At 37.8% G+C, this 25,533-nt stretch overlaps 38 non-coding genes across 38 annotated transcripts; all 38 read left to right on the forward strand.

Moving 5' to 3' along the window:
• The first annotated feature begins 1,560 nt into the window (after positions 1-1,560).
• On the forward strand, positions 1,561-1,632 carry TRNAG-UCC (transfer RNA glycine (anticodon UCC)). Its single transcript has one exon. It is a non-coding gene; the product is annotated as a tRNA-Gly (tRNA).
• Positions 1,633-2,060: 428 nt separating this feature from the next.
• On the forward strand, positions 2,061-2,132 carry TRNAG-UCC (transfer RNA glycine (anticodon UCC)). The gene has a single exon. It is a non-coding gene; the product is annotated as a tRNA-Gly (tRNA).
• Positions 2,133-2,559: 427 nt separating this feature from the next.
• Positions 2,560-2,631, forward strand: TRNAG-UCC (transfer RNA glycine (anticodon UCC)). Its single transcript has one exon. It is a non-coding gene; the product is annotated as a tRNA-Gly (tRNA).
• Positions 2,632-3,059: 428 nt separating this feature from the next.
• Positions 3,060-3,131, forward strand: TRNAG-UCC (transfer RNA glycine (anticodon UCC)). Its single transcript has one exon. It is a non-coding gene; the product is annotated as a tRNA-Gly (tRNA).
• A 428-nt stretch (positions 3,132-3,559) lies between these two features.
• TRNAG-UCC (transfer RNA glycine (anticodon UCC)) lies at positions 3,560-3,631 on the forward strand. Its single transcript has one exon. It is a non-coding gene; the product is annotated as a tRNA-Gly (tRNA).
• A 428-nt stretch (positions 3,632-4,059) lies between these two features.
• TRNAG-UCC (transfer RNA glycine (anticodon UCC)) lies at positions 4,060-4,131 on the forward strand. Its single transcript has one exon. It is a non-coding gene; the product is annotated as a tRNA-Gly (tRNA).
• Positions 4,132-4,559: 428 nt separating this feature from the next.
• Positions 4,560-4,631, forward strand: TRNAG-UCC (transfer RNA glycine (anticodon UCC)). The gene has a single exon. It is a non-coding gene; the product is annotated as a tRNA-Gly (tRNA).
• A 928-nt stretch (positions 4,632-5,559) lies between these two features.
• On the forward strand, positions 5,560-5,631 carry TRNAG-UCC (transfer RNA glycine (anticodon UCC)). Its single transcript has one exon. It is a non-coding gene; the product is annotated as a tRNA-Gly (tRNA).
• A 428-nt stretch (positions 5,632-6,059) lies between these two features.
• TRNAG-UCC (transfer RNA glycine (anticodon UCC)) lies at positions 6,060-6,131 on the forward strand. Its single transcript has one exon. It is a non-coding gene; the product is annotated as a tRNA-Gly (tRNA).
• Positions 6,132-6,559: 428 nt separating this feature from the next.
• TRNAG-UCC (transfer RNA glycine (anticodon UCC)) lies at positions 6,560-6,631 on the forward strand. Its single transcript has one exon. It is a non-coding gene; the product is annotated as a tRNA-Gly (tRNA).
• Positions 6,632-7,559: 928 nt separating this feature from the next.
• On the forward strand, positions 7,560-7,631 carry TRNAG-UCC (transfer RNA glycine (anticodon UCC)). The gene has a single exon. It is a non-coding gene; the product is annotated as a tRNA-Gly (tRNA).
• A 428-nt stretch (positions 7,632-8,059) lies between these two features.
• On the forward strand, positions 8,060-8,131 carry TRNAG-UCC (transfer RNA glycine (anticodon UCC)). The gene has a single exon. It is a non-coding gene; the product is annotated as a tRNA-Gly (tRNA).
• A 428-nt stretch (positions 8,132-8,559) lies between these two features.
• Positions 8,560-8,631, forward strand: TRNAG-UCC (transfer RNA glycine (anticodon UCC)). Its single transcript has one exon. It is a non-coding gene; the product is annotated as a tRNA-Gly (tRNA).
• Positions 8,632-9,059: 428 nt separating this feature from the next.
• Positions 9,060-9,131, forward strand: TRNAG-UCC (transfer RNA glycine (anticodon UCC)). The gene has a single exon. It is a non-coding gene; the product is annotated as a tRNA-Gly (tRNA).
• A 428-nt stretch (positions 9,132-9,559) lies between these two features.
• On the forward strand, positions 9,560-9,631 carry TRNAG-UCC (transfer RNA glycine (anticodon UCC)). The gene has a single exon. It is a non-coding gene; the product is annotated as a tRNA-Gly (tRNA).
• A 428-nt stretch (positions 9,632-10,059) lies between these two features.
• Positions 10,060-10,131, forward strand: TRNAG-UCC (transfer RNA glycine (anticodon UCC)). Its single transcript has one exon. It is a non-coding gene; the product is annotated as a tRNA-Gly (tRNA).
• A 428-nt stretch (positions 10,132-10,559) lies between these two features.
• TRNAG-UCC (transfer RNA glycine (anticodon UCC)) lies at positions 10,560-10,631 on the forward strand. Its single transcript has one exon. It is a non-coding gene; the product is annotated as a tRNA-Gly (tRNA).
• Positions 10,632-11,059: 428 nt separating this feature from the next.
• On the forward strand, positions 11,060-11,131 carry TRNAG-ACC (transfer RNA glycine (anticodon ACC)). The gene has a single exon. It is a non-coding gene; the product is annotated as a tRNA-Gly (tRNA).
• A 428-nt stretch (positions 11,132-11,559) lies between these two features.
• TRNAG-UCC (transfer RNA glycine (anticodon UCC)) lies at positions 11,560-11,631 on the forward strand. The gene has a single exon. It is a non-coding gene; the product is annotated as a tRNA-Gly (tRNA).
• Positions 11,632-13,561: 1,930 nt separating this feature from the next.
• TRNAG-UCC (transfer RNA glycine (anticodon UCC)) lies at positions 13,562-13,633 on the forward strand. Its single transcript has one exon. It is a non-coding gene; the product is annotated as a tRNA-Gly (tRNA).
• Positions 13,634-14,061: 428 nt separating this feature from the next.
• TRNAG-UCC (transfer RNA glycine (anticodon UCC)) lies at positions 14,062-14,133 on the forward strand. Its single transcript has one exon. It is a non-coding gene; the product is annotated as a tRNA-Gly (tRNA).
• Positions 14,134-14,561: 428 nt separating this feature from the next.
• TRNAG-UCC (transfer RNA glycine (anticodon UCC)) lies at positions 14,562-14,633 on the forward strand. The gene has a single exon. It is a non-coding gene; the product is annotated as a tRNA-Gly (tRNA).
• Positions 14,634-15,061: 428 nt separating this feature from the next.
• TRNAR-UCU (transfer RNA arginine (anticodon UCU)) lies at positions 15,062-15,133 on the forward strand. Its single transcript has one exon. It is a non-coding gene; the product is annotated as a tRNA-Arg (tRNA).
• A 428-nt stretch (positions 15,134-15,561) lies between these two features.
• TRNAG-UCC (transfer RNA glycine (anticodon UCC)) lies at positions 15,562-15,633 on the forward strand. The gene has a single exon. It is a non-coding gene; the product is annotated as a tRNA-Gly (tRNA).
• Positions 15,634-16,061: 428 nt separating this feature from the next.
• TRNAG-UCC (transfer RNA glycine (anticodon UCC)) lies at positions 16,062-16,133 on the forward strand. The gene has a single exon. It is a non-coding gene; the product is annotated as a tRNA-Gly (tRNA).
• Positions 16,134-16,741: 608 nt separating this feature from the next.
• Positions 16,742-16,813, forward strand: TRNAG-UCC (transfer RNA glycine (anticodon UCC)). Its single transcript has one exon. It is a non-coding gene; the product is annotated as a tRNA-Gly (tRNA).
• A 428-nt stretch (positions 16,814-17,241) lies between these two features.
• Positions 17,242-17,313, forward strand: TRNAG-UCC (transfer RNA glycine (anticodon UCC)). The gene has a single exon. It is a non-coding gene; the product is annotated as a tRNA-Gly (tRNA).
• Positions 17,314-17,741: 428 nt separating this feature from the next.
• On the forward strand, positions 17,742-17,813 carry TRNAG-UCC (transfer RNA glycine (anticodon UCC)). Its single transcript has one exon. It is a non-coding gene; the product is annotated as a tRNA-Gly (tRNA).
• A 428-nt stretch (positions 17,814-18,241) lies between these two features.
• Positions 18,242-18,313, forward strand: TRNAG-UCC (transfer RNA glycine (anticodon UCC)). The gene has a single exon. It is a non-coding gene; the product is annotated as a tRNA-Gly (tRNA).
• Positions 18,314-18,921: 608 nt separating this feature from the next.
• On the forward strand, positions 18,922-18,993 carry TRNAG-UCC (transfer RNA glycine (anticodon UCC)). Its single transcript has one exon. It is a non-coding gene; the product is annotated as a tRNA-Gly (tRNA).
• A 928-nt stretch (positions 18,994-19,921) lies between these two features.
• On the forward strand, positions 19,922-19,993 carry TRNAG-UCC (transfer RNA glycine (anticodon UCC)). Its single transcript has one exon. It is a non-coding gene; the product is annotated as a tRNA-Gly (tRNA).
• Positions 19,994-20,421: 428 nt separating this feature from the next.
• Positions 20,422-20,493, forward strand: TRNAG-UCC (transfer RNA glycine (anticodon UCC)). The gene has a single exon. It is a non-coding gene; the product is annotated as a tRNA-Gly (tRNA).
• Positions 20,494-21,601: 1,108 nt separating this feature from the next.
• On the forward strand, positions 21,602-21,673 carry TRNAR-UCU (transfer RNA arginine (anticodon UCU)). The gene has a single exon. It is a non-coding gene; the product is annotated as a tRNA-Arg (tRNA).
• A 428-nt stretch (positions 21,674-22,101) lies between these two features.
• Positions 22,102-22,173, forward strand: TRNAG-UCC (transfer RNA glycine (anticodon UCC)). The gene has a single exon. It is a non-coding gene; the product is annotated as a tRNA-Gly (tRNA).
• Positions 22,174-23,101: 928 nt separating this feature from the next.
• On the forward strand, positions 23,102-23,173 carry TRNAG-UCC (transfer RNA glycine (anticodon UCC)). The gene has a single exon. It is a non-coding gene; the product is annotated as a tRNA-Gly (tRNA).
• A 928-nt stretch (positions 23,174-24,101) lies between these two features.
• TRNAG-UCC (transfer RNA glycine (anticodon UCC)) lies at positions 24,102-24,173 on the forward strand. Its single transcript has one exon. It is a non-coding gene; the product is annotated as a tRNA-Gly (tRNA).
• A 428-nt stretch (positions 24,174-24,601) lies between these two features.
• Positions 24,602-24,673, forward strand: TRNAG-UCC (transfer RNA glycine (anticodon UCC)). Its single transcript has one exon. It is a non-coding gene; the product is annotated as a tRNA-Gly (tRNA).
• Positions 24,674-25,281: 608 nt separating this feature from the next.
• TRNAR-UCU (transfer RNA arginine (anticodon UCU)) lies at positions 25,282-25,353 on the forward strand. Its single transcript has one exon. It is a non-coding gene; the product is annotated as a tRNA-Arg (tRNA).
• The last annotated feature ends 180 nt before the right edge of the window (positions 25,354-25,533 follow it).

A 25,533-nucleotide genomic window follows, 5' to 3' on the forward strand; every position in this document is an offset into this window, starting at 1 on the left:
CTTTCAAACAGTTGTTGTGATTTCCATATTGGCCACTATATGCATTCAAAAAGAGCTCAAGTATTGGTGGTATAGTGGTGAGCATAGCTACCTTCCAAGCAGTTGACCCGGATTCGATTCCCGGGCAATGCATCCTTTTCCTTATGTGCTGTTTTCGCACTTATAGTTGTTGCTTAAGATATGCTCAGATGACAAGGTCCATAGAAAATGTTAAAATCTTTGTAGAAATCATGATTCCTTCTTAGCAGATGACTTTTGATTCCACCACTGCCTGATTAAAGATTTGTAAATACATTTTACAAAGTTCACTGAGGTGCCATATGCAAGTAAATCGAAGGTCTTTTCTTTTCTCAGTTTTGATACCACTGTATGTAAGTTCATTGGTGCATAAAAACCTTAAGTATGGATGAGCCTAAATCTTGAATTGTGAATGTCATGCAATTTGCCAATTTTGTTTGAATATCTTCCACCAATGGTGCTACAGCGCAGGCTATAAATATCTTTCAAACAGTTGTTGTGATTTCCATATTGGCCACTATATGCATTCAAAAAGAGCTCAAGTATTGGTGGTATAGTGGTGAGCATAGCTACCTTCCAAGCAGTTGACCCGGATTCGATTCCCGGGCAATGCATCCTTTTCCTTATGTGCTGTTTTCGCACTTATAGTTGTTGCTTAAGATATGCTCAGATGACAAGGTCCATAGAAAATGTTAAAATTTTTGTAGAAATCATGATTCCTTCTTAGCAGATGACTTTTGATTCCACCACTGCCTGATTAAAGATTTGTAAATACATTTTACAAAGTTCACTGAGGTGCCATATGAAAGTAAATCGAAGGTCTTTTCTTTTCTCAGTTTTGATACCACTGTATGTAAGTTCATTGGTGCATAAAAACCTTAAGTATGGATGAGCCTAAATCTTGAATTGTGAATGTCATGCAATTTGCCAATTTTGTTTGAATATCTTCCACCAATGGTGCTACAGCGCAGGCTATAAATATCTTTCAAACAGTTGTTGTGATTTCCATATTAGCCACTCTATGCATTCAAAAAGAGCTCAAGCATTGGTGGTATAGTGGTGAGCATAGCTGCCTTCCAAACTGTTGACCCGGGTTCGATTCCCGGCCAATGCATCCTTTTCCTTATGTGCTGTTTTCGCACTTATTGTTGTTGCTTAAGATATGCTCAGATGACAAGGTCCATAGAAAATGTTAAAATCTTTGTAGAAATCATGATTCCTTCTTAGCAGATGACTTTTGATTCCACCACTGCCTGATTAAAGATTTGTAAATACATTTTACACAGTTCACTGAGGTGCCATATGCAAGTAAATCGAAGGTCTTTTCTTTTCTCAGTTTTGATACCACTGTATGTCAGTTGAATGGTGCATAAAAACCTTAAGTATGGATGAGCCTAAATCTTGAATTGTGAATGTCATGCAATTTGCCAATTTTGTTTGAATATCTTCCACCAATGGTGCTACAGCGCAGGCTATAAATATCTTTCAAACAGTTGTTGTGATTTCCATATTGGCCACTATATGCAATCAAAAAGAGCTCAAGCATTGGTGGTATAGTGGTGAGCATAGCTGCCTTCCAAGCAGTTGACCCGGGTTCTATTCCCGGCCAATGCATCCTTTTCCTTATGTGCTGTTTTCGCACTTATAGTTGTTGCTTAAGATATGCTCAGATGACAAGGTCCATAGAAAATGTTAAAATCTTTGTAGAAATCATGATTCCTTCTTAGCAGATGACTTTTGATTCCACCACTGCCTTATTAAAGATTTGTAAATACATTTTACAAAGTTCACTGAGGTGCCATATGCAAGTAAATCGAAGGTCTTTTCTTTTCTCAGTTTTGATACCACTGTATGTCAGTTCAATGGTGCATAAAAACCTTAAGTATGGATGAGCCTAAATCTTGAATTGTGAATGTCATGCAATTTGCCAATTTTGTTTGAATATCTTCCACCAATGGTGCTACAGCGCAGGCTATAAATATCTTTCAAACAGTTGTTGTGATTTCCATATTGGCCACTATATGCAATCAAAAAGAGCTCAAGCATTGGTGGTATAGTGGTGAGCATAGCTGCCTTCCAAGCTGTTGACCCGGGTTTGATTCCCGGCCAATGCATCCTTTTCCTTATGTGCTGTTTTCGCACTTATAGTTGTTGCTTAAGATATGCTCAGATGACAAGGTCCATAGAAAATGTTAAAATCTTTGTAGAAATCATGATTCATTCTTAGCAGATGACTTTTGATTCTACCACTGCCTGATTAAAGATTTGTAAATACATTTTACACAGTACACTGAGGTGCCATATGCAAGTAAATCGAAGGTCTTTTCTTTTCTCAGTTTTGATACCACTGTATATCAGTTCAATGGTGCATAAAAACCTTAAGTATGGATGAGCCTAAATCTTGAATTGTGAATGTCATGCAATTTGCCAATTTTGTTTGAATATCTACCACCAATGGTGCTACAGCGCAGGCTATAAAAATCTTTCAAACAGTTGTTGTGATTTCCATATTGGCCACTAAATGCATTTGAAAATGCTCAAGCATTGGTGGTATAGTGGTGAGCATAGCTGCCTTCCAAGCAGTTCACCCGGGTTCGATTCCCGGCCAATGCATCCTTTTCCTTATATGCTGTTTTCGCACTTATAGTTGTTGCTTAAGATATGCTCAGATGACAAGGTCCATAGAAAATGTTAAAATCTTTGTAGAAATCATGATTCCTTCTTAGCAGATGACTTTTGATTCCACCACTGCCTGATTAAAGATTTGTAAATACATTTTACAAAGTTCACTGAGGTGCCATATGAAAGTAAATCGAAGGTCTTTTCTTTTCTCAGTTTTGATACCACTGTATGTAAGTTCATTGGTGCATAAAAACCTTAAGTATGGATGAGCCTAAATCTTGAATTGTGAATGTCATGCAATTTGCCAATTTTGTTTGAATATCTTCCACCAATGGTGCTACAGCGCAGGCTATAAAAATCTTTCAAACAGTTGTTGTGATTTCCATATTGGCCACTATATGCATTCGAAAAGAGCTCAAGCATTGGTGGTATAGTGGTGAGCATAGCTGCTTTCCAAGCAGTTGACCCGGGTTCGATTCACGGCCAATGCATCCTTTTCCTTATGTGCTGTTTTCGCACTTATAGTTGTTGCTTAAGATATGCTCAGATGACAAGGTCCATAGAAAATGTTAAAATCTTTGTAGAAATCATGATTCCTTCTTAGCAGATGACTTTTGATTCCACCACTGCCTGATTAAAGATTTGTAAATACATTTTACACAGTTCACTGAGGTGCCATATGCAAGTAAATCGAAGGTCTTTTCTTTTCTCAGTTTTGATACCACTGTATGTCAGTTCAATGGTGCATAAAAACCTTAAGTATGGATGAGCCTAAATCTTGAATTGTGAATGTCATGCAATTTGCCAATTTTGTTTGAATATCTTCCACCAATGGTGCTACAGCGCAGGCTATAAATATCTTTCAAACAGTTGTTGTGATTTCCATATTGGCCACTATATGCAATCAAAAAGAGCTCAAGCATTGGTGGTATAGTGGTGAGCATAGCTGCCTTCCAAGCAGTTGACCCGGGTTCGATTCCCGGCCAATGCATCCTTTTCCTTATGTGCTGTTTTCGCACTTATAGTTGTTGCTTAAGATATGCTCAGATGACAAGGTCCATAGAAAATGTTAAAATCTTTGTAGAAATCATGATTCCTTCTTAGCAGATGACTTTTGATTCCACCACTGCCTGATTAAAGATTTGTAAATACATTTTACACAGTTCACTGAGGTGCCATATGCAAGTAAATCGAAGGTCTTTTCTTTTCTCAGTTTTGATACCACTGTATGTCAGTTCAATGGTGCATAAAAACCTTAAGTATGGATGAGCCTAAATCTTGAATTGTGAATGTCATGCAATTTGCCAATTTTGTTTGAATATCTTCCACCAATGGTGCTACAGCGCAGGCTATAAATATCTTTCAAACAGTTGTTGTGATTTCCATATTGGCCACTATATGCAATCAAAAAGAGCTCAAGCATTGGTGGTATAGTGGTGAGCATAGCTGCCTTCCAAGCTGTTGACCCGGGTTTGATTCCCGGCCAATGCATCCTTTTCCTTATGTGCTGTTTTCGCACTTATAGTTGTTGCTTAAGATATGCTCAGATGACAAGGTCCATAGAAAATGTTAAAATCTTTGTAGAAATCATGATTCATTCTTAGCAGATGACTTTTGATTCTACCACTGCCTGATTAAAGATTTGTAAATACATTTTACACAGTACACTGAGGTGCCATATGCAAGTAAATCGAAGGTCTTTTCTTTTCTCAGTTTTGATACCACTGTATATCAGTTCAATGGTGCATAAAAACCTTAAGTATGGATGAGCCTAAATCTTGAATTGTGAATGTCATGCAATTTGCCAATTTTGTTTGAATATCTACCACCAATGGTGCTACAGCGCAGGCTATAAAAATCTTTCAAACAGTTGTTGTGATTTCCATATTGGCCACTAAATGCATTTGAAAAGTGCTCAAGCATTGGTGGTATAGTGGTGAGCATAGCTGCCTTCCAAGCAGTTCACCCGGGTTCGATTCCCGGCCAATGCATCCTTTTCCTTATGTGCTGTTTTCGCGCTTATAGTTGTTGCTTAAGATATGCTCAGATGACAAGGTCCATAGAAAATGTTAAAATCTTTGTAGAAATCATGATTCCTTCTTAGCAGATGACTTTTGATTCCACCACTGCCTGATTAAAGATTTGTAAATACATTTTACAAAGTTCACTGAGGTGCCATATGCAAGTAAATCGAAGGTCTTTTCTTTTCTCAGTTTTGATACCACTGTATGTAAGTTCATTGGTGCATAAAAACCTTAAGTATGGATGAGCCTAAATCTTGAATTGTGAATGTCATGCAATTTGCCAATTTTGTTTGAATATCTTCCACCAATGGTGCTACAGCGCAGGCTATAAATATCTTTCAAACAGTTGTTGTGATTTCCATATTGGCCACTATATGCATTCAAAAAGAGCTCAAGTATTGGTGGTATAGTGGTGAGCATAGCTACCTTCCAAGCAGTTGACCCGGATTCGATTCCCGGGCAATGCATCCTTTTCCTTATGTGCTGTTTTCGCACTTATAGTTGTTGCTTAAGATATGCTCAGATGACAAGGTCCATAGAAAATGTTAAAATCTTTGTAGAAATCATGATTCCTTCTTAGCAGATGACTTTTGATTCCACCACTGCCTGATTAAAGATTTGTAAATACATTTTACAAAGTTCACTGAGGTGCCATATGAAAGTAAATCGAAGGTCTTTTCTTTTCTCAGTTTTGATACCACTGTATGTAAGTTCATTGGTGCATAAAAACCTTAAGTATGGATGAGCCTAAATCTTGAATTGTGAATGTCATGCAATTTGCCAATTTTGTTTGAATATCTTCCACCAATGGTGCTACAGCGCAGGCTATAAATATCTTTCAAACAGTTGTTGTGATTTCCATATTAGCCACTCTATGCATTCGAAAAGAGCTCAAGCATTGGTGGTATAGTGGTGAGCATAGCTGCCTTCCAAGCTGTTGACCCGGGTTCGATTCCCGGCCAATGCATCCTTTTCCTTATGTGCTGTTTTCGCACTTATTGTTGTTGCTTAAGATATGCTCAGATGACAAGGTCCATAGAAAATGTTAAAATCTTTGTAGAAATCATGATTCCTTCTTAGCAGATGACTTTTGATTCCACCACTGCCTGATTAAAGATTTGTAAATACATTTTACACAGTTCACTGAGGTGCCATATGCAAGTAAATCGAAGGTCTTTTCTTTTCTCAGTTTTGATACCACTGTATGTCAGTTCAATGGTGCATAAAAACCTTAAGTATGGATGAGCCTAAATCTTGAATTGTGAATGTCATGCAATTTGCCAATTTTGTTTGAATATCTTCCACCAATGGTGCTACAGCGCAGGCTATAAATATCTTTCAAACAGTTGTTGTGATTTCCATATTGGCCACTATATGCAATCAAAAAGAGCTCAAGCATTGGTGGTATAGTGGTGAGCATAGCTGCCTTCCAAGCTGTTGACCCGGGTTTGATTCCCGGCCAATGCATCCTTTTCCTTATGTGCTGTTTTCGCACTTATAGTTGTTGCTTAAGATATGCTCAGATGACAAGGTCCATAGAAAATGTTAAAATCTTTGTAGAAATCATGATTCATTCTTAGCAGATGACTTTTGATTCTACCACTGCCTGATTAAAGATTTGTAAATACATTTTACACAGTACACTGAGGTGCCATATGCAAGTAAATCGAAGGTCTTTTCTTTTCTCAGTTTTGATACCACTGTATATCAGTTCAATGGTGCATAAAAACCTTAAGTATGGATGAGCCTAAATCTTGAATTGTGAATGTCATGCAATTTGCCAATTTTGTTTGAATATCTACCACCAATGGTGCTACAGCGCAGGCTATAAAAATCTTTCAAACAGTTGTTGTGATTTCCATATTGGCCACTAAATGCATTTGAAAAGTGCTCAAGCATTGGTGGTATAGTGGTGAGCATAGCTGCCTTCCAAGCAGTTCACCCGGGTTCGATTCCCGGCCAATGCATCCTTTTCCTTATGTGCTGTTTTCGCGCTTATAGTTGTTGCTTAAGATATGCTCAGATGACAAGGTCCATAGAAAATGTTAAAATCTTTGTAGAAATCATGATTCCTTCTTAGCAGATGACTTTTGATTCCACCACTGCCTGATTAAAGATTTGTAAATACATTTTACAAAGTTCACTGAGGTGCCATATGCAAGTAAATCGAAGGTCTTTTCTTTTCTCAGTTTTGATACCACTGTATGTAAGTTCATTGGTGCATAAAAACCTTAAGTATGGATGAGCCTAAATCTTGAATTGTGAATGTCATGCAATTTGCCAATTTTGTTTGAATATCTTCCACCAATGGTGCTACAGCGCAGGCTATAAATATCTTTCAAACAGTTGTTGTGATTTCCATATTGGCCACTATATGCATTCAAAAAGAGCTCAAGTATTGGTGGTATAGTGGTGAGCATAGCTACCTTCCAAGCAGTTGACCCGGATTCGATTCCCGGGCAATGCATCCTTTTCCTTATGTGCTGTTTTCGCACTTATAGTTGTTGCTTAAGATATGCTCAGATGACAAGGTCCATAGAAAATGTTAAAATCTTTGTAGAAATCATGATTCCTTCTTAGCAGATGACTTTTGATTCCACCACTGCCTGATTAAAGATTTGTAAATACATTTTACAAAGTTCACTGAGGTGCCATATGAAAGTAAATCGAAGGTCTTTTCTTTTCTCAGTTTTGATACCACTGTATGTAAGTTCATTGGTGCATAAAAACCTTAAGTATGGATGAGCCTAAATCTTGAATTGTGAATGTCATGCAATTTGCCAATTTTGTTTGAATATCTTCCACCAATGGTGCTACAGCGCAGGCTATAAATATCTTTCAAACAGTTGTTGTGATTTCCATATTAGCCACTCTATGCATTCGAAAAGAGCTCAAGCATTGGTGGTATAGTGGTGAGCATAGCTGCCTTCCAAGCTGTTGACCCGGGTTCGATTCCCGGCCAATGCATCCTTTTCCTTATGTGCTGTTTTCGCACTTATTGTTGTTGCTTAAGATATGCTCAGATGACAAGGTCCATAGAAAATGTTAAAATCTTTGTAGAAATCATGATTCCTTCTTAGCAGATGACTTTTGATTCCACCACTGCCTGATTAAAGATTTGTAAATACATTTTACACAGTTCACTGAGGTGCCATATGCAAGTAAATCGAAGGTCTTTTCTTTTCTCAGTTTTGATACCACTGTATGTCAGTTCAATGGTGCATAAAAACCTTAAGTATGGATGAGCCTAAATCTTGAATTGTGAATGTCATGCAATTTGCCAATTTTGTTTGAATATCTTCCACCAATGGTGCTACAGCGCAGGCTATAAATATCTTTCAAACAGTTGTTGTGATTTCCATATTAGCCACTCTATGCATTCGAAAAGAGCTCAAGCATTGGTGGTATAGTGGTGAGCATAGCTGCCTTCCAAGCTGTTGACCCGGGTTCGATTCCCGGCCAATGCATCCTTTTCCTTATGTGCTGTTTTCGCACTTATTGTTGTTGCTTAAGATATGCTCAGATGACAAGGTCCATAGAAAATGTTAAAATCTTTGTAGAAATCATGATTCCTTCTTAGCAGATGACTTTTGATTCCACCACTGCCTGATTAAAGATTTGTAAATACATTTTACACAGTTCACTGAGGTGCCATATGCAAGTAAATCGAAGGTCTTTTCTTTTCTCAGTTTTGATACCACTGTATGTCAGTTCAATGGTGCATAAAAACCTTAAGTATGGATGAGCCTAAATCTTGAATTGTGAATGTCATGCAATTTGCCAATTTTGTTTGAATATCTTCCACCAATGGTGCTACAGCGCAGGCTATAAATAGCTTTCAAACAGTTGTTGTGATTTCCATATTGGCCACTATATGCAATCAAAAAGAGCTCAAGCATTGGTGGTATAGTGGTGAGCATAGCTGCCTTCCAAGCAGTTGACCCGGGTTCTATTCCCGGCCAATGCATCCTTTTCCTTATGTGCTGTTTTCGCACTTATAGTTGTTGCTTAAGATATGCTCAGATGACAAGGTCCATAGAAAATGTTAAAATCTTTGTAGAAATCATGATTCCTTCTTAGCAGATGACTTTTGATTCCACCACTGCCTTATTAAAGATTTGTAAATACATTTTACAAAGTTCACTGAGGTGCCATATGCAAGTAAATCGAAGGTCTTTTCTTTTCTCAGTTTTGATACCACTGTATGTCAGTTCAATGGTGCATAAAAACCTTAAGTATGGATGAGCCTAAATCTTGAATTGTGAATGTCATGCAATTTGCCAATTTTGTTTGAATATCTTCCACCAATGGTGCTACAGCGCAGGCTATAAAAATCTTTCAAACAGTTGTTGTGATTTCCATATTGGCCACTATATGCATTCGAAAAGAGCTCAAGCATTGGTGGTATAGTGGTGAGCATAGCTGCTTTCCAAGCAGTTGACCCGGGTTCGATTCACGGCCAATGCATCCTTTTCCTTATGTGCTGTTTTCGCACTTATAGTTGTTGCTTAAGATATGCTCAGATGACAAGGTCCATAGAAAATGTTAAAATCTTTGTAGAAATCATGATTCCTTCTTAGCAGATGACTTTTGATTCCACCACTGCCTGATTAAAGATTTGTAAATACATTTTACACAGTTCACTGAGGTGCCATATGCAAGTAAATCGAAGGTCTTTTCTTTTCTCAGTTTTGATACCACTGTATGTCAGTTCAATGGTGCATAAAAACCTTAAGTATGGATGAGCCTAAATCTTGAATTGTGAATGTCATGCAATTTGCCAATTTTGTTTGAATATCTTCCACCAATGGTGCTACAGCGCAGGCTATAAATATCTTTCAAACAGTTGTTGTGATTTCCATATTGGCCACTATATGCAATCAAAAATAGCTCAAGCATTGGTGGTATAGTGGTGAGCATAGCTGCCTTCCAAGCAGTTGACCCGGGTTCGATTCCCGGCCAATGCATCCTTTTCCTTATGTGCTGTTTTCGCACTTATAGTTGTTGCTTAAGATATGCTCAGATGACAAGGTCCATAGAAAATGTTAAAATCTTTGTAGAAATCATGATTCCTTCTTAGCAGATGACTTTTGATTCCACCACTGCCTGATTAAAGATTTGTAAATACATTTTACAAAGTTCACTGAGGTGCCATATGCAAGTAAATCGAAGGTCTTTTCTTTTCTCAGTTTTGATACCACTGTATGTCAGTTCAATGGTGCATAAAAACCTTAAGTATGGATGAGCCTAAATCTTGAATTGTGAATGTCATGCAATTTGCCAATTTTGTTTGAATATCTTCCACCAATGGTGCTACAGCGCAGGCTATAAATATCTTTTAAACAGTTGTTGTGATTTCCATATTGGCCACTATATGCAATCGAAAAGAGCTCAAGCATTGGTGGTATAGTGGTGAGCATAGCTGCCTTCCAAGCAGTTGACCCGGGTTCGATTCCCGGCCAATGCATCCTTTTCCTTATGTGCTGTTTTCGCACTTATAGTTGTTGCTTAAGATATGCTCAGATGACAAGGTCCATAGAAAATGTTAAAATCTTTGTAGAAATCATGATTCCTTCTTAGCAGATGACTTTTGATTCCACCACTGCCTGATTAAAGATTTGTAAATACGTTTTACAAAGTTCACTGAGGTGCCATATGCAAGTAAATCAAAGGTCTTTTCTTTTCTCAGTTTTGATACCACTATATATAAGTTCAATGGTGCATAAAAACCTTAAGTATGGATGAGCCTAAATCTTGAATTGTGAATGTCATGCAATTTGCCAATTTTGTTTGAATATCTACCACCAATGGTGCTACAGCGCAGGCTATAAAAATCTTTCAAACAGTTTTTGTGATTTCCATATTGGCCACTATATGCATTTGAAAAGTGCTCAAGCATTGGTGGTATAGTGGTGAGCATAGCTGCCTTCCAAGCAGTTGACCCGGGTTCGATTCCCGGCCAATGCATCCTTTTCCTTATGTGCTGTTTTCGCACTTATAGTTGTTGCTTAAGATATGCTCAGATGACAAGGTCCATAGAAAATGTTAAAATCTTTGTAGAAATCATGATTTCTTCTTAGCAGATGACTTTTGATTCCACCACTGCCTGATTAAAGATTTGTAAATACATTTTACACAGTTCACTGAGGTGCCATATGCAAGTAAATCGAAGGTCTTTTCTTTTCTCAGTTTTGATACCACTGTATGTAAGTTCAATGGTGCATAAAAACCTTAAGTATGGATGAGCCTAAATCTTGAATTGTGAATGTCATGCAATTTGCCAATTTTGTTTGAATATCTTCCACCAATGGTGCTACAGCGCAGGCTATAAATATCTTTCAAACAGTTGTTGTGATTTCCATATTGGCCACTATATGCAATAGAAACGAGCTCAAGCATTGGTGGTATAGTGGTGAGCATAGCTGCCTACCAAGCAGGTGACCCGGGTTCGATTCCCGGCCAATGCATCCTTTTCCTTATGTGCTGTTTTCGCACTTATAGTTGTTGCTTAAGATATGCTCAGATGACAAGGTCCATAGAAAATGTTAAAATCTTTGTAGAAATCATGATTCCTTCTTAGCAGATGACTTTTGATTCCACCACTGCCTGATTAAAGATTTGTAAATACATTTTACAAAGTTCACTGAGGTGCCATATGCAAGTAAATCGAAGGTCTTTTCTTTTCTCAGTTTTGATACCACTGTATGTAAGTTCATTGGTGCATAAAAACCTTAAGTATGGATGAGCCTAAATCTTGAATTGTGAATGTCATGCAATTTGCCAATTTTGTTTGAATATCTTCCACCAATGGTGCTACAGCGCAGGCTATAAATATCTTTCAAACAGTTGTTGTGATTTCCATATTAGCCACTCTATGCATTCGAAAAGAGCTCAAGCATTGGTGGTATAGTGGTGAGCATAGCTGCCTTCCAAGCTGTTGACCCGGGTTCGATTCCCGGCCAATGCATCCTTTTCCTTATGTGCTGTTTTCGCACTTATAGTTGTTGCTTAAGATATGCTCAGATGACAAGGTCCATAGAAAATGTTAAAATATTTGTAGAAATCATGATTCCTTCTTAGCAGATGACTTTTGATTCCACCACTGCCCAATTAAAGATTTGTAAATACATTTTACAAAGTTCACTGAGGTGCCATATGCAAGTAAATCGAAGGTCTTTTCTTTTCTCAGTTTTGATACCACTGTATATCAGTTCAATGGTGCATAAAAACCTTAAGTATGGATGAGCCTAAATCTTGAATTGTGAATGTCATGCAATTTGCCAATTTTGTTTGAATATCTACCACCAATGGTGCTACAGCGCAGGCTATAAATATCTTTCAAACAGTTGTTGTGATTTCCATATTAGCCACTATATGCATTCGAAAAGAGCTCAAACATTGGTGGTATAGTGGTGAGCATAGCTGCCTTCCAAGCTGTTGACCTGGGTTCGATTCCCGGCCAATGCATCCTTTTCCTTATGTGCTGTTTTCGCACTTATAGTTGTTGCTTAAGATATGCTCAGATGACAAGGTCCATAGAAAATTTTAAAATCTTTGTAGAAATCATGATTCATTCTTAGCAGATGACTTTTGATTCTACCACTGCCTGATTAAAGATTTGTAAATACATTTTACACAGTTCACTGAGGTGCCATATGCAAGTAAATCGAAGGTCTTTTCTTTTCTCAGTTTTGATACCACTGTATGTCAGTTCAATGGTGCATAAAAACCTTAAGTATGGATGAGCCTAAATCTTGAATTGTGAATGTCATGCAATTTGCCAATTTTGTTTGAATATCTTCCACCAATGGTGCTACAGCGCAGGCTATAAATATCTTTCAAACAGTTGTTGTGATTTCCATATTGGCCACTATATGCAATCAAAAAAAAAACTCAAGCATTGGTGGTATAGTGGTGAGCATAGCTGCCTTCCAAGCAGGTGACCCGGGTTCGATTCCCGGGCAATGCATCCTTTTCCTTATGTGCTGTTTTCGCACTTATAGTTGTTGCTTAAGATATGCTCAGATGACAAGGTCCATAGAAAATGTTAAAATCTTTGTAGAAATCATGATTCCTTCTTAGCAGATGACTTTTGATTCCACCACTGCCTGATTAAAGATTTGTAAATACATTTTACAAAGTTCACTGAGGTGCCATATGCAAGTAAATCGAAGGTCTTTTCTTTTCTCAGTTTTGATACCACTGTATGTAAGTTCATTGGTGCATAAAAACCTTAAGTATGGATGAGCCTAAATCTTGAATTGTGAATGTCATGCAATTTGCCAATTTTGTTTGAATATCTTCCACCAATGGTGCTACAGCGCAGGCTATAAATATCTTTCAAACAGTTGTTGTGATTTCCATATTGGCCACTATATGCAATCGAAAACAGCTCAAGCATTGGTGGTATAGTGGTGAGCATAGCTGCCTTATAAGCAGTTGACCCAGGTTCGATTTCCGGCCAATGCATCCTTTTCCTTATGTGCTGTTTTCGCACTTATAGTTGTTGCTTAAGATATGCTCAGATGACAAGGTCCATAGAAAATGTTAAAATCTTTGTAGAAATCATGATTCCTTCTTAGCAGATGACTTTTGATTCCACCACTGCCTGATTAAAGATTTGTAAATACATTTTACAAAGTTCACTGAGGTGCCATATGCAAGTAAATCGAAGGTCTTTTCTTTTCTCAGTTTTGATACCACTGTATGTCAGTTCAATGGTGCATAAAAACCTTAAGTATGGATGAGCCTAAATCTTGAATTGTGAATGTCATGCAATTTGCCAATTTTGTTTGAATATCTTCCACCAATGGTGCTACAGCGCAGGCTATAAATATCTTTCAAACAGTTGTTGTGATTTCCATATTGGCCACTATATGCAATCAAAAAGAGCTCAAGCATTGGTGGTATAGTGGTGAGCATAGCTGCCTTCCAAGCAGTTGACCCGGGTTCGATTCCCGGCCAATGCATCCTTTTCCTTATGTGCTGTTTTCGCACTTATAGTTGTTGCTTAAGATATGCTCAGATGACAAGGTCCATAGAAAATGTTAAAATCTTTGTAGAAATCATGATTCCTTCTTAGCAGATGACTTTTGATTCCACCACTGCCCAATTAAAGATTTGTAAATACATTTTACAAAGTTCACTGAGGTGCCATATGCAAGTAAATCGAAGGTCTTTTCTTTTCTCAGTTTTGATACCACTGTATATCAGTTCAATGGTGCATAAAAACCTTAAGTATGGATGAGCCTAAATCTTGAATTGTGAATGTCATGCAATTTGCCAATTTTGTTTGAATATCTACCACCAATGGTGCTACAGCGCAGGCTATAAATATCTTTCAAACAGTTGTTGTGATTTCCATATTAGCCACTATATGCATTCGAAAAGAGCTCAAACATTGGTGGTATAGTGGTGAGCATAGCTGCCTTCCAAGCTGTTGACCCGGGTTCGATTCCCGGCCAATGCATCCTTTTCCTTATGTGCTGTTTTCGCACTTATAGTTGTTGCTTAAGATATGCTCAGATGACAAGGTCCATAGAAAATGTTAAAATCTTTGTAGAAATCATGATTCATTCTTAGCAGATGACTTTTGATTCTACCACTGCCTGATTAAAGATTTGTAAATACATTTTACACAGTTCACTGAGGTGCCATATGCAAGTAAATCGAAGGTCTTTTCTTTTCTCAGTTTTGATACCACTGTATGTCAGTTCAATGGTGCATAAAAACCTTAAGTATGGATGAGCCTAAATCTTGAATTGTGAATGTCATGCAATTTGCCAATTTTGTTTGAATATCTTCCACCAATGGTGCTACAGCGCAGGCTATAAATATCTTTCAAACAGTTGTTGTGATTTCCATATTGGCCACTATATGCAATCAAAAAGAGCTCAAGCATTGGTGGTATAGTGGTGAGCATAGCTGCCTTCCAAGCAGGTGACCCGGGTTCGATTCCCGGCCAATGCATCCTTTTCCTTATGTGCTGTTTTCGCACTTATAGTTGTTGCTTAAGATATGCTCAGATGACAAGGTCCATAGAAAATGTTAAAATCTTTGTAGAAATCATGATTCCCTGTTAGCAGATGACTTTTGATTCCACCACTGCCTGATTAAAGATTTGTAAATACATTTTACAAAGTTCACTGAGGTGCCATATGCAAGTAAATCGAAGGTCTTTTCTTTTCTCAGTTTTGATACCACTGTATGTAAGTTCATTGGTGCATAAAAACCTTAAGTATGGATGAGCCTAAATCTTGAATTGTGAATGTCATGCAATTTGCCAATTTTGTTTGAATATCTTCCACCAATGGTGCTACAGCGCAGGCTATAAATATCTTTCAAACAGTTGTTGTGATTTCCATATTGGCCACTATATGCAATCGAAAACAGCTCAAGCATTGGTGGTATAGTGGTGAGCATAGCTGCCTTCTAAGCAGTTGACCCAGGTTCGATTCCCGGCCAATGCATCCTTTTCCTTATGTGCTGTTTTCGCACTTATAGTTGTTGCTTAAGATATGCTCAGATGACAAGGTCCATAGAAAATGTTAAAATCTTTGTAGAAATCATGATTCCTTCTTAGCAGATGACTTTTGATTCCACCACTGCCTGATTAAAGATTTGTAAATACATTTTACAAAGTTCACTGAGGTGCCATATGCAAGTAAATCGAAGGTCTTTTCTTTTCTCAGTTTTGATACCACTGTATGTCAGTTCAATGGTGCATAAAAACCTTAAGTATGGATGAGCCTAAATCTTGAATTGTGAATGTCATGCAATTTGCCAATTTTGTTTGAATATCTTCCACCAATGGTGCTACAGCGCAGGCTATAAATATCTTTCAAACAGTTGTTGTGATTTCCATATTGGCCACTATATGCAATTGAAAAGAGCTCAAGCATTGGTGGTATAGTGGTGAGCATAGCTGCCTTCCAAGCAATTGACCCGGGTTCGATTCCCGGCCAATGCATCCTTTTCCTTATGTGCTGTTTTCGCACTTATAGTTGTTGCTTAAGATATGCTCAGATGACAAGGTCCATAGAAAATGTTAAAATCTTTGTAGAAATCATGATTCCTTCTTAGCAGATGACTTTTGATTCCACCACTGCCTGATTAAAGATTTGTAAATACATTTTACACAGTTCACTGAGGTGCCATATGCAAGTAAATCGAAGGTCTTTTCTTTTCTCAGTTTTGATACCACTGTATGTCAGTTCAATGGTGCATAAAAACCTTAAGTATGGATGAGCCTAAATCTTGAATTGTGAATGTCATGCAATTTGCCAATTTTGTTTGAATATCTTCCACCAATGGTGCTACAGCGCAGGCTATAAATATCTTTCAAACAGTTGTTGTGATTTCCATATTGGCCACTATATGCATTTGAAAAGTGCTCAAGCATTGGTGGTATAGTGGTGAGCATAGCTGCCTTCCAAGCAGTTGACCCGGGTTCGATTCCCGGCCAATGCATCATTTTCCTTATGTGCTGTTTTCGCACTTATAGTTGTTGCTTAATATCTTTCAAACAGTTGTGGTGATTTCCATATTGGCCACTATATGCATTCGAAAAGAGCTCAAGCATTGGTGGTATAGTGGTGAGCATAGCTGCCTTCCAAGCAGTTGGTTCGGGTTCGATTCCTGGCCAATGCATCCTTTTCCTTATGTGCTGTTTTCGCACTTATAGTTGTTGCTTAAGATATGCTCAGATGACAAGGTCCATAGTAAATGTTAAAATCTTTGTAGAAATCATGATTCCTTCTTAGCAGATGACTTTTGATTCCACCACTGCCTGATTAAAGATTTGTAAATACATTTTACAAAGTTCACTGAGGTGCCATATGCAAGTACATCAAAGGTCTTTTCTTTTCTCAGTTTTGATACCACTGTATATCAGTTCAATGGTGCATAAAAACCTTAAGTATGGATGAGCCTAAATCTTGAATTGTGAATGTCATGCAATTTGCCAATTTTGTTTGAATATCTACCACCAATGGTGCTACAGCGCAGGCTATAAAAATCTTTCAAACAGTTGTTGTGATTTCCATATTGGCCACTATATGCACTTGAAAAGTGCTCAAGCATTGGTGGTATAGTGGTGAGCATAGCTGCCTTCCAAGCAGTTGACCCTGGTTCGATTCCCGGCCAATGCATCCTTTTCCTTATGTCCTGTTTTCGCACTTATAGTTGTTGCTTAAGATATGCTCAGATGACAAGGTCCATAGAAAATGTTAAAATCTTTGTAGAAATCATGATTCCTTCTTAGCAGATGACTTTTGATTCCACCACTGCCTGATTAAAGATTTGTAAATACATTTTACAAAGTTCACTGAGGTGCCATATGCAAGTAAATCAAAGGTCTTTTCTTTTCTCAGTTTTGATACCACTGTATATCAGTTCAATGGTGCATAAAAATCTTAAGTATGGATGAGCCTAAATCTAGAATTGTGAATGTCATGCAATTTGCCAATTTTGTTTGAATATCTTCCACCAATGGTGCTACAGCGCAGGCTATAAATATCTTTCAAACAGTTGTTGTGATTTCCATATTGGCCACTATATGCATTCGAAAAGAGCTCAAGCATTGGTGGTATAGTGGTGAGCATAGCTGCCTTCCAAGCAGTTGACCCGGGTTCGATTCCCAGCCAATGCATCCTTTTCCTTATGTGCTGTTTTCGCACTTATAGTTGTTGCTTAAGATATGCTCAGATGACAAGGTCCATAGAAAATGTTAAAATCTTTGTAGAAATCATGATTCCTTCTTAGCAGATGACTTTTGATTCCACCACTGCCTGATTAAAGATTTGTAAATACATTTTACAAAGTTCACTGAGGTGCCATATGCAAGTAAATCGAAGGTCTTTTCTTTTCTCAGTTTTGATACCACTGTATGTCAGTTCAATGGTGCATAAAAACCTTAAGTATGGATGAGCCTAAATCTTGAATTGTGAATGTCATGCAATTTGCCAATTTTGTTTGAATATCTACCACCAATGGTGCTACAGCGCAGGCTATAAAAATCTTTCAAACAGTTGTTGTGATTTCCATATTGGCCACTATATGCACTTGAAAAGTGCTCAAGCATTGGTGGTATAGTGGTGAGCATAGCTGCCTTCCAAGCAGTTGACCCGGGTTCGATTCCCGGCCAATGCATCCTTTTCCTTATGTGCTGTTTTCGCACTTATAGTTGTTGCTTAAGATATGCTCAGATGACAAGGTCCATAGAAAATGTTAAAATCTTTGTAGAAATCATGATTCCTTCTTAGCAGATGACTTTTGATTCCACCACTGCCTGATTAAAGATTTGTAAATACATTTTACACAGTTCACTGAGGTGCCATATGCAAGTAAATCGAAGGTCTTATCTTTTCTCAGTTTTGATACCACTGTATGTCAGTTCAATGGTGCATAAAAACCTTAAGTATGGATGAGCCTAAATCTTGAATTGTGAATGTCATGCAATTTGCCAATTTTGTTTGAATATCTTCCACCAATGGTGCTACAGCGCAGGCTATAAATATCTTTCAAACAGTTGTTGTGATTTCCATATTGGCCACTATATGCATTTGAAAAGTGCTCAAGCATTGGTGGTATAGTGGTGAGCATAGCTGCCTTCCAAGCAGTTGACCCGGGTTCGATTCCCGGCCAATGCATCATTTTCCTTATGTGCTGTTTTCGCACTTATAGTTGTTGCTTAATATCTTTCAAACAGTTGTTGTGATTTCCATATTGGCCACTATATGCATTCGAAAAGAGCTCAAGCATTGGTGGTATAGTGGTGAGCATAGCTGCCTTCCAAGCAGTTGACTCGGGTTCGATTCCTGGCCAATGCATCCTTTTCCTTATGTGCTGTTTTCGCACTTATAGTTGTTGCTTAAGATATGCTCAGATGACAAGGTCCATAGAAAATGTTAAAATCTTTGTAGAAATCATGATTCCTTCTTAGCAGATGACTTTTGATTCCACCACTGCTTGATTAAAGATATGTAAATACATTTTACAAAGTTCACTGAGGTGCCATATGCAAATAAATCGAAGGTCTTTTCTTTTCTCAGTTTTGATACCACTGTATGTCAGTTCAATGGTGCATAAAAACCTTAAGTATGGATGAGCCTAAATCTTGAATTGTGAATGTCATGCAATTTGCCAATTTTGTTTGAATATCTTCCACCAATGGTGCTACAGCGCAGGCTATAAATATCTTTCAAACAGTTGTTGTGATTTTCATATTGGCCACTATTTGCAATAGAAACTAGCTCAAGCATTAGTGGTATAGTGGTGAGCATAGCTGCCTTCCAAGCAGTTGACCCGGGTTCGATTCCCGGCCAATGCATCCTTTTCCTTATGTGCTGTTTTCGCACTTATAGTTGTTGCTTTAGATATGCTCAGATGACAAGGTCCATAGAAAATGTTAAAATCTTTGTAGAAATCATGATTCCTTCTTAGCAGATGACTTTTGATTCCACCATTGCATGATTAAAGATTTGTAAACACATTTTACAAAGTTCACTGAGGTGCCATATGCAAGTAAATCAAAGGTCTTTTCTTTTCTCAGTTTTGATACCACTGTATATCAGTTCAATGGTGCATAAAAACCTTAAGTATGGATGAGCCTAAATCTTGAATTGTGAATGTCATGCAATTTGCCAATTTTGTTTGAATATCTACCACCAATGGTGCTACAGCGCAGGCTATAAAAATCTTTCAAACAGTTGTTGTGATTTCCATATTGGCCACTATATGCATTTGAACAGTGCTCAAGCATTGGTGGTATAGTGGTGAGCATAGATGCCTTCCAAGCAGTTGACACGGGTTTGATTCCCGGCCCATGCATCCTTTTCCTTATGTGCTGTTTTCGCACTTATAGTTGTTGCTTAAGATATGCTCAGATGACAAGGTCCATAGAAAATGTTAAAATCTTTGTAGAAATCATGATTCCTTCTTAGCAGATGACTTTTGATTCCACCACTGCCTGATTAAAGATTTGTAAATACATTTTACAAAGTTCACTGAGGTGCCATATGCAAGTAAATCGAAGGTCTTTTCTTTTCTCAGATTTGATACCACTGTATGTAAGTTCATTGGTGCATAAAAACCTTAAGTATGGATGAGCCTAAATCTTGAATTGTGAATGTCATGCAATTTGCCAATTTTGTTTGAATATCTTCCACCAATGGTGCTACAGCGCAGGCTATAAATATCTTTCAAACAGTTGTTGTGATTTCCATATTGGCCACTATATGCAATCGAATATAGCTCAAGCATTGGTGGTATAGTGGTGAGCATAGCTGCCTTCCAAGCAGTTGACCCTGGTTCGAATCCCGGCCAATGCATCCTTTTCCTTATGTGCTGTTTTCGCACTTATAGTTGTTGCTTAAGATATGCTCAGATGACAAGGTCCATAGAAAATGTTAAAATCTTTGTAGAAATCATGATTCCTTCTTAGCAGATGACTTTTTATTCCACCACTGCCTGATTAAAGATTTGTAAATACATTTTACAAAGTTCACTGAGGTGCCATATGCAAGTAAATCGAAGGTCTTTTCTTTTCTCAGTTTTGATACTACTGTATGTCAGTTCAATGGTGCATAAAAACCTTAAGTATGGATGAGCCTAAATCTTGAATTGTGAATGTCATGCAATTTGCCAATTTTGTTTGAATATCTTCCACCAATGGTGCTACAGCGCAGGCTATAAATATCTTTCAAACAGTTGTTGTGATTTCCATATTGGCCACTATATGCATTTGAAAAGTGCTCAAGCATTGGTGGTATAGTGGTGAGCATAGCTGCCTTCCAAGTAGTTGACCCGGGTTCGATTCCCGGCCAATGCATCATTTTCCTTATGTGCTGTTTTCGCACTTATAGTTGTTGCTTAATATCTTTCAAACAGTTGTTGTGATTTCCATATTGGCCACTATATGCATTCGAAAAGAGCTCAAGCATTGGTGGTATAGTGGTGAGCGTAGCTGCCTTCCAAGCAGTTGACTCGGGTTCGATTCCTGGCCAATGCATCCTTTTCCTTATGTGCTGTTTTCGCACTTATAGTTGTTGCTTAAGATATGCTCAGATGACAAGGTCCATAGAAAATGTTAAAATCTTTGTAGAAATCATGATTCCTTCTTAGCAGATGACTTTTGATTCCACCACTGCCTGATTAAAGATTTGTAAATACATTTTACAAAGTTCACTGAGGTGCCATATGCAAGTACATCAAAGGTCTTTTCTTTTCTCAGTTTTGATACCACTGTATATCAGTTCAATGGTGCATAAAAACCTTAAGTATGGATGAGCCTAAATCTTGAATTGTGAATGTCATGCAATTTGCCAATTTTGTTTGAATATCTTCCACCAATGGTGCTACAGCGCAGGCTATAAATATCTTTCTAACAGTTGTTGTGATTTCCATATTGGCCACTATATGCAATCGAAACGAGCTCAAGCATTGGTGGTATAGTGGTGAGCATAGCTTCCTTCCAAGCAGGTGACCCGGGTTCGATTCCCGGCCAATGCATCCTTTTCCTTATGTGCTGTTTTCGCACTTATAGTTGTTGCTTAAGATATGCTCAGATGACAAGGTCCATAGAAAATGTTAAAATCTTTGTAGAAATCATGATTCCTTCTTAGCAGATGACTTTTGATTCCACCACTGCCTGATTAAAGATTTGTAAATACATTTTACAAAGTTCACTGAGGTGCCATATGCAAGTAAATCGAAGGTCTTTTCTTTTCTCAGTTTTGATACCACTGTATGTAAGTTCATTGGTGCATAAAAACCTTAAGTATGGATGAGCCTAAATCTTGAATTGTGAATGTCATGCAATTTGCCAATTTTGTTTGAATATCTTCCACCAATGGTGCTACAGCGCAGGCTATAAATATCTTTCAAACAGTTGTTGTGATTTCCATATTGGCCACTATATGCAATCGAAAACAGCTCAAGCATTGGTGGTATAGTGGTGAGCATAGCTGCCTTCTAAGCAGTTGACCCAGGTTCGATTCCCGGCCAATGCATCCTTTTCCTTATGTGCTGTTTTCGCACTTATAGTTGTTGCTTAAGATATGCTCAGATGACAAGGTCCATAGAAAATGTTAAAATCTTTGTAGAAATCATGATTCCTTCTTAGCAGATGACTTTTGATTCCACCACTGCCTGATTAAAGATTTGTAAATACATTTTACAAAGTTCACTGAGGTGCCATATGCAAGTAAATCGAAGGTCTTTTCTTTTCTCAGTTTTGATACCACTGTATGTCAGTTCAATGGTGCATAAAAACCTTAAGTATGGATGAGCCTAAATCTTGAATTGTGAATGTCATGCAATTTGCCAATTTTGTTTGAATATCTTCCACCAATGGTGCTACAGCGCAGGCTATAAATATCTTTCAAACAGTTGTTGTGATTTCCATATTGGCCACTATATGCATGAAAAAAGAACTCAAGCATTGGTGGTATAGTGGTGAGCATAGCTGCCTTCCAAGCAGGTGACCCGGGTTCGATTCCCGGCCAATGCATCCTTTTCCTTATGTGCTGTTTTCGCACTTATAGTTGTTGCTTAAGATATGCTCAGATGACAAGGTCCATAGAAAATGTTAAAATCTTTGTAGAAATCATGATTCCTTCTTAGCAGATGACTTTTGATTCCACCACTGCTTGATTAAAGATATGTAAATACATTTTACAAAGTTCACTGAGGTGCCATATGCAAATAAATCGAAGGTCTTTTCTTTTCTCAGTTTTGATACCACTGTATGTCAGTTCAATGGTGCATAAAAACCTTAAGTATGGATGAGCCTAAATCTTGAATTGTGAATGTCATGCAATTTGCCAATTTTGTTTGAATATCTTCCACCAATGGTGCTACAGCGCAGGCTATAAATATCTTTCAAACAGTTGTTGTGATTTCCATATTGGCCACTATTTGCAATAGAAACTAGCTCAAGCATTAGTGGTATAGTGGTGAGCATAGCTGCCTTCCAAGCAGTTGACCCGGGTTCGATTCCCGGCCACTGCATCCTTTTCCTTATGTGCTGTTTTCGCACTTATAGTTGTTGCTTAAGATATGCTCAGATGACAAGGTCCATAGAAAATGTTAAAATCTTTGTAGAAATCATGATTCCTTCTTAGCAGATGACTTTTGATTCCACCATTGCATGATTAAAGATTTGTAAACACATTTTACAAAGTTCACTGAGGTGCCATATGCAAGTAAATCAAAGGTCTTTTCTTTTCTCAGTTTTGATACCACTGTATATCAGTTCAATGGTGCATAAAAACCTTAAGTATGGATGAGCCTAAATCTTGAATTGTGAATGTCATGCAATTTGCCAATTTTGTTTGAATATCTACCACCAATGGTGCTACAGCGCAGGCTATAAAAATCTATCAAACAGTTGTTGTGATTTCCATATTGGCCACTATATGCATTTGAACAGTGCTCAAGCATTGGTGGTATAGTGGTGAGCATAGCTGCCTTCCAAGCAGTTGACCCGGGTTCGATTCCCGGCCAATGCATCCTTTTCCTTATGTGCTGTTTTCGCACTTATAGTTGTTGCTTAAGATATGCTCAGATGACAAGGTCCATAGAAAATGTTAAAATCTTTGTAGAAATCATGATTCCTTCTTAGCAGATGACTTTTGATTCCACCACTGCCTGATTAAAGATTTGTAAATACATTTTACAAAGTTCACTGAGGTGCCATATGCAAGTAAATCGAAGGTCTTTTCTTTTCTCAGATTTGATACCACTGTATGTAAGTTCATTGGTGCATAAAAACCTTAAGTATGGATGAGCCTAAATCTTGAATTGTGAATGTCATGCAATTTGCCAATTTTGTTTGAATATCTTCCACCAATGGTGCTACAGCGCAGGCTATAAATATCTTTCAAACAGTTGTTGTGATTTCCATATTGGCCACTATATGCAATCGAATATAGCTCAAGCATTGGTGGTATAGTGGTGAGCATAGCTGCCTTCCAAGCAGTTGACCCGGGTTCGATTCCCAGGCAATACATCCTTTTCCTTATGTGCTGTTTTCGCACTTATAGTTGTTGCTTAAGATATGCTCAGATGACAAGGTCCATAGAAAATGTTAAAATCTTTGTAGAAATCATGATTCCTTCTTAGCAGATGACTTTTGATTCCACCACTGCCTGATTAAAGATTTGTAAATACATTTTACAAAGTTCACTGAGGTGCCATATGCAAGTAAATCAAAGGTCTTTTCTTTTCTCAGTTTTGATACCACTGTATATCAGTTCAATGGTGCATAAAAACCTTAAGTATGGATGAGCCTAAATCTTGAATTGTGAATGTCATGCAATTTGCCAATTTTGTTTGAATATCTTCCACCAATGGTGCTACAGCGCAGGCTATAAATATCTTTCAAACAGTTGTTGTGATTTCCATATTGGCCACTATATGTAATCGAAAAGAGCTCAAGCATTGGTGGTATAGTGGTGAGCATAGCTGCCTTCCAAGCAGTTGACCCGGGTTCGATTCCCGGCCAATGCATCCTTTTCCTTATGTGCTGTTTTCGCACTTATAGTTGTTGCTTAAGATATGCTCAGATGACAAGGTCCATAGAAAATGTTAAAATCTTTGTAGAAATCATGATTCCTTCTTAGCAGATGACTTTTGATTCCACCACTGCCTGATTAAAGATTTGTAAATACATTTTACAAAGTTCACTGAGGTGCCATATGCAAGTAAATCGAAGGTCTTTTCTTTTCTCAGTTTTGATACTACTGTATGTCAGTTCAATGGTGCATAAAAACCTTAAGTATGGATGAGCCTAAATCTTGAATTGTGAATGTCATGCAATTTGCCAATTTTGTTTGAATATCTTCCACCAATGGTGCTACAGCGCAGGCTATAAATATCTTTCAAACAGTTGTTGTGATTTCCATATTGGCCACTATATGCATTTGAAAAGTGCTCAAGCATTGGTGGTATAGTGGTGAGCATAGCTGCCTTCCAAGTAGTTGACCCGGGTTCGATTCCCGGCCAATGCATCATTTTCCTTATGTGCTGTTTTCGCACTTATAGTTGTTGCTTAATATCTTTCAAACAGTTGTTGTGATTTCCATATTGGCCACTATATGCATTCGAAAAGAGCTCAAGCATTGGTGGTATAGTGGTGAGCGTAGCTGCCTTCCAAGCAGTTGACTCGGGTTCGATTCCTGGCCAATGCATCCTTTTCCTTATGTGCTGTTTTCGCACTTATAGTTGTTGCTTAAGATATGCTCAGATGACAAGGTCCATAGAAAATGTTAAAATCTTTGTAGAAATCATGATTCCTTCTTAGCAGATGACTTTTGATTCCACCACTGCCTGATTAAAGATTTGTAAATACATTTTACAAAGTTCACTGAGGTGCCATATGCAAGTAAATCGAAGGTCTTTTCTTTTCTCAGTTTTGATACCACTGTATGTAAGTTCATTGGTGCATAAAAACCTTAAGTATGGATGAGCCTAAATCTTGAATTGTGAATGTCATGCAATTTGCCAATTTTGTTTGAATATCTTCCACCAATGGTGCTACAGCGCAGGCTATAAATATCTTTCAAACAGTTGTTGTGATTTCCATATTGGCCACTATATGCAATCGAAAACAGCTCAAGCATTGGTGGTATAGTGGTGAGCATAGCTGCCTTCTAAGCAGTTGACCCAGGTTCGATTCCCGGCCAATGCATCCTTTTCCTTATGTGCTGTTTTCGCACTTATAGTTGTTGCTTAAGATATGCTCAGATGACAAGGTCCATAGAAAATGTTAAAATCTTTGTAGAAATCATGATTCCTTCTTAGCAGATGACTTTTGATTCCACCACTGCCTGATTAAAGATTTGTAAATACATTTTACAAAGTTCACTGA

This window comes from Pseudophryne corroboree, chromosome 4 (genome assembly GCF_028390025.1).
Source record: "Pseudophryne corroboree isolate aPseCor3 chromosome 4, aPseCor3.hap2, whole genome shotgun sequence".
Taxonomy (NCBI): domain Eukaryota; kingdom Metazoa; phylum Chordata; class Amphibia; order Anura; family Myobatrachidae; genus Pseudophryne; species Pseudophryne corroboree.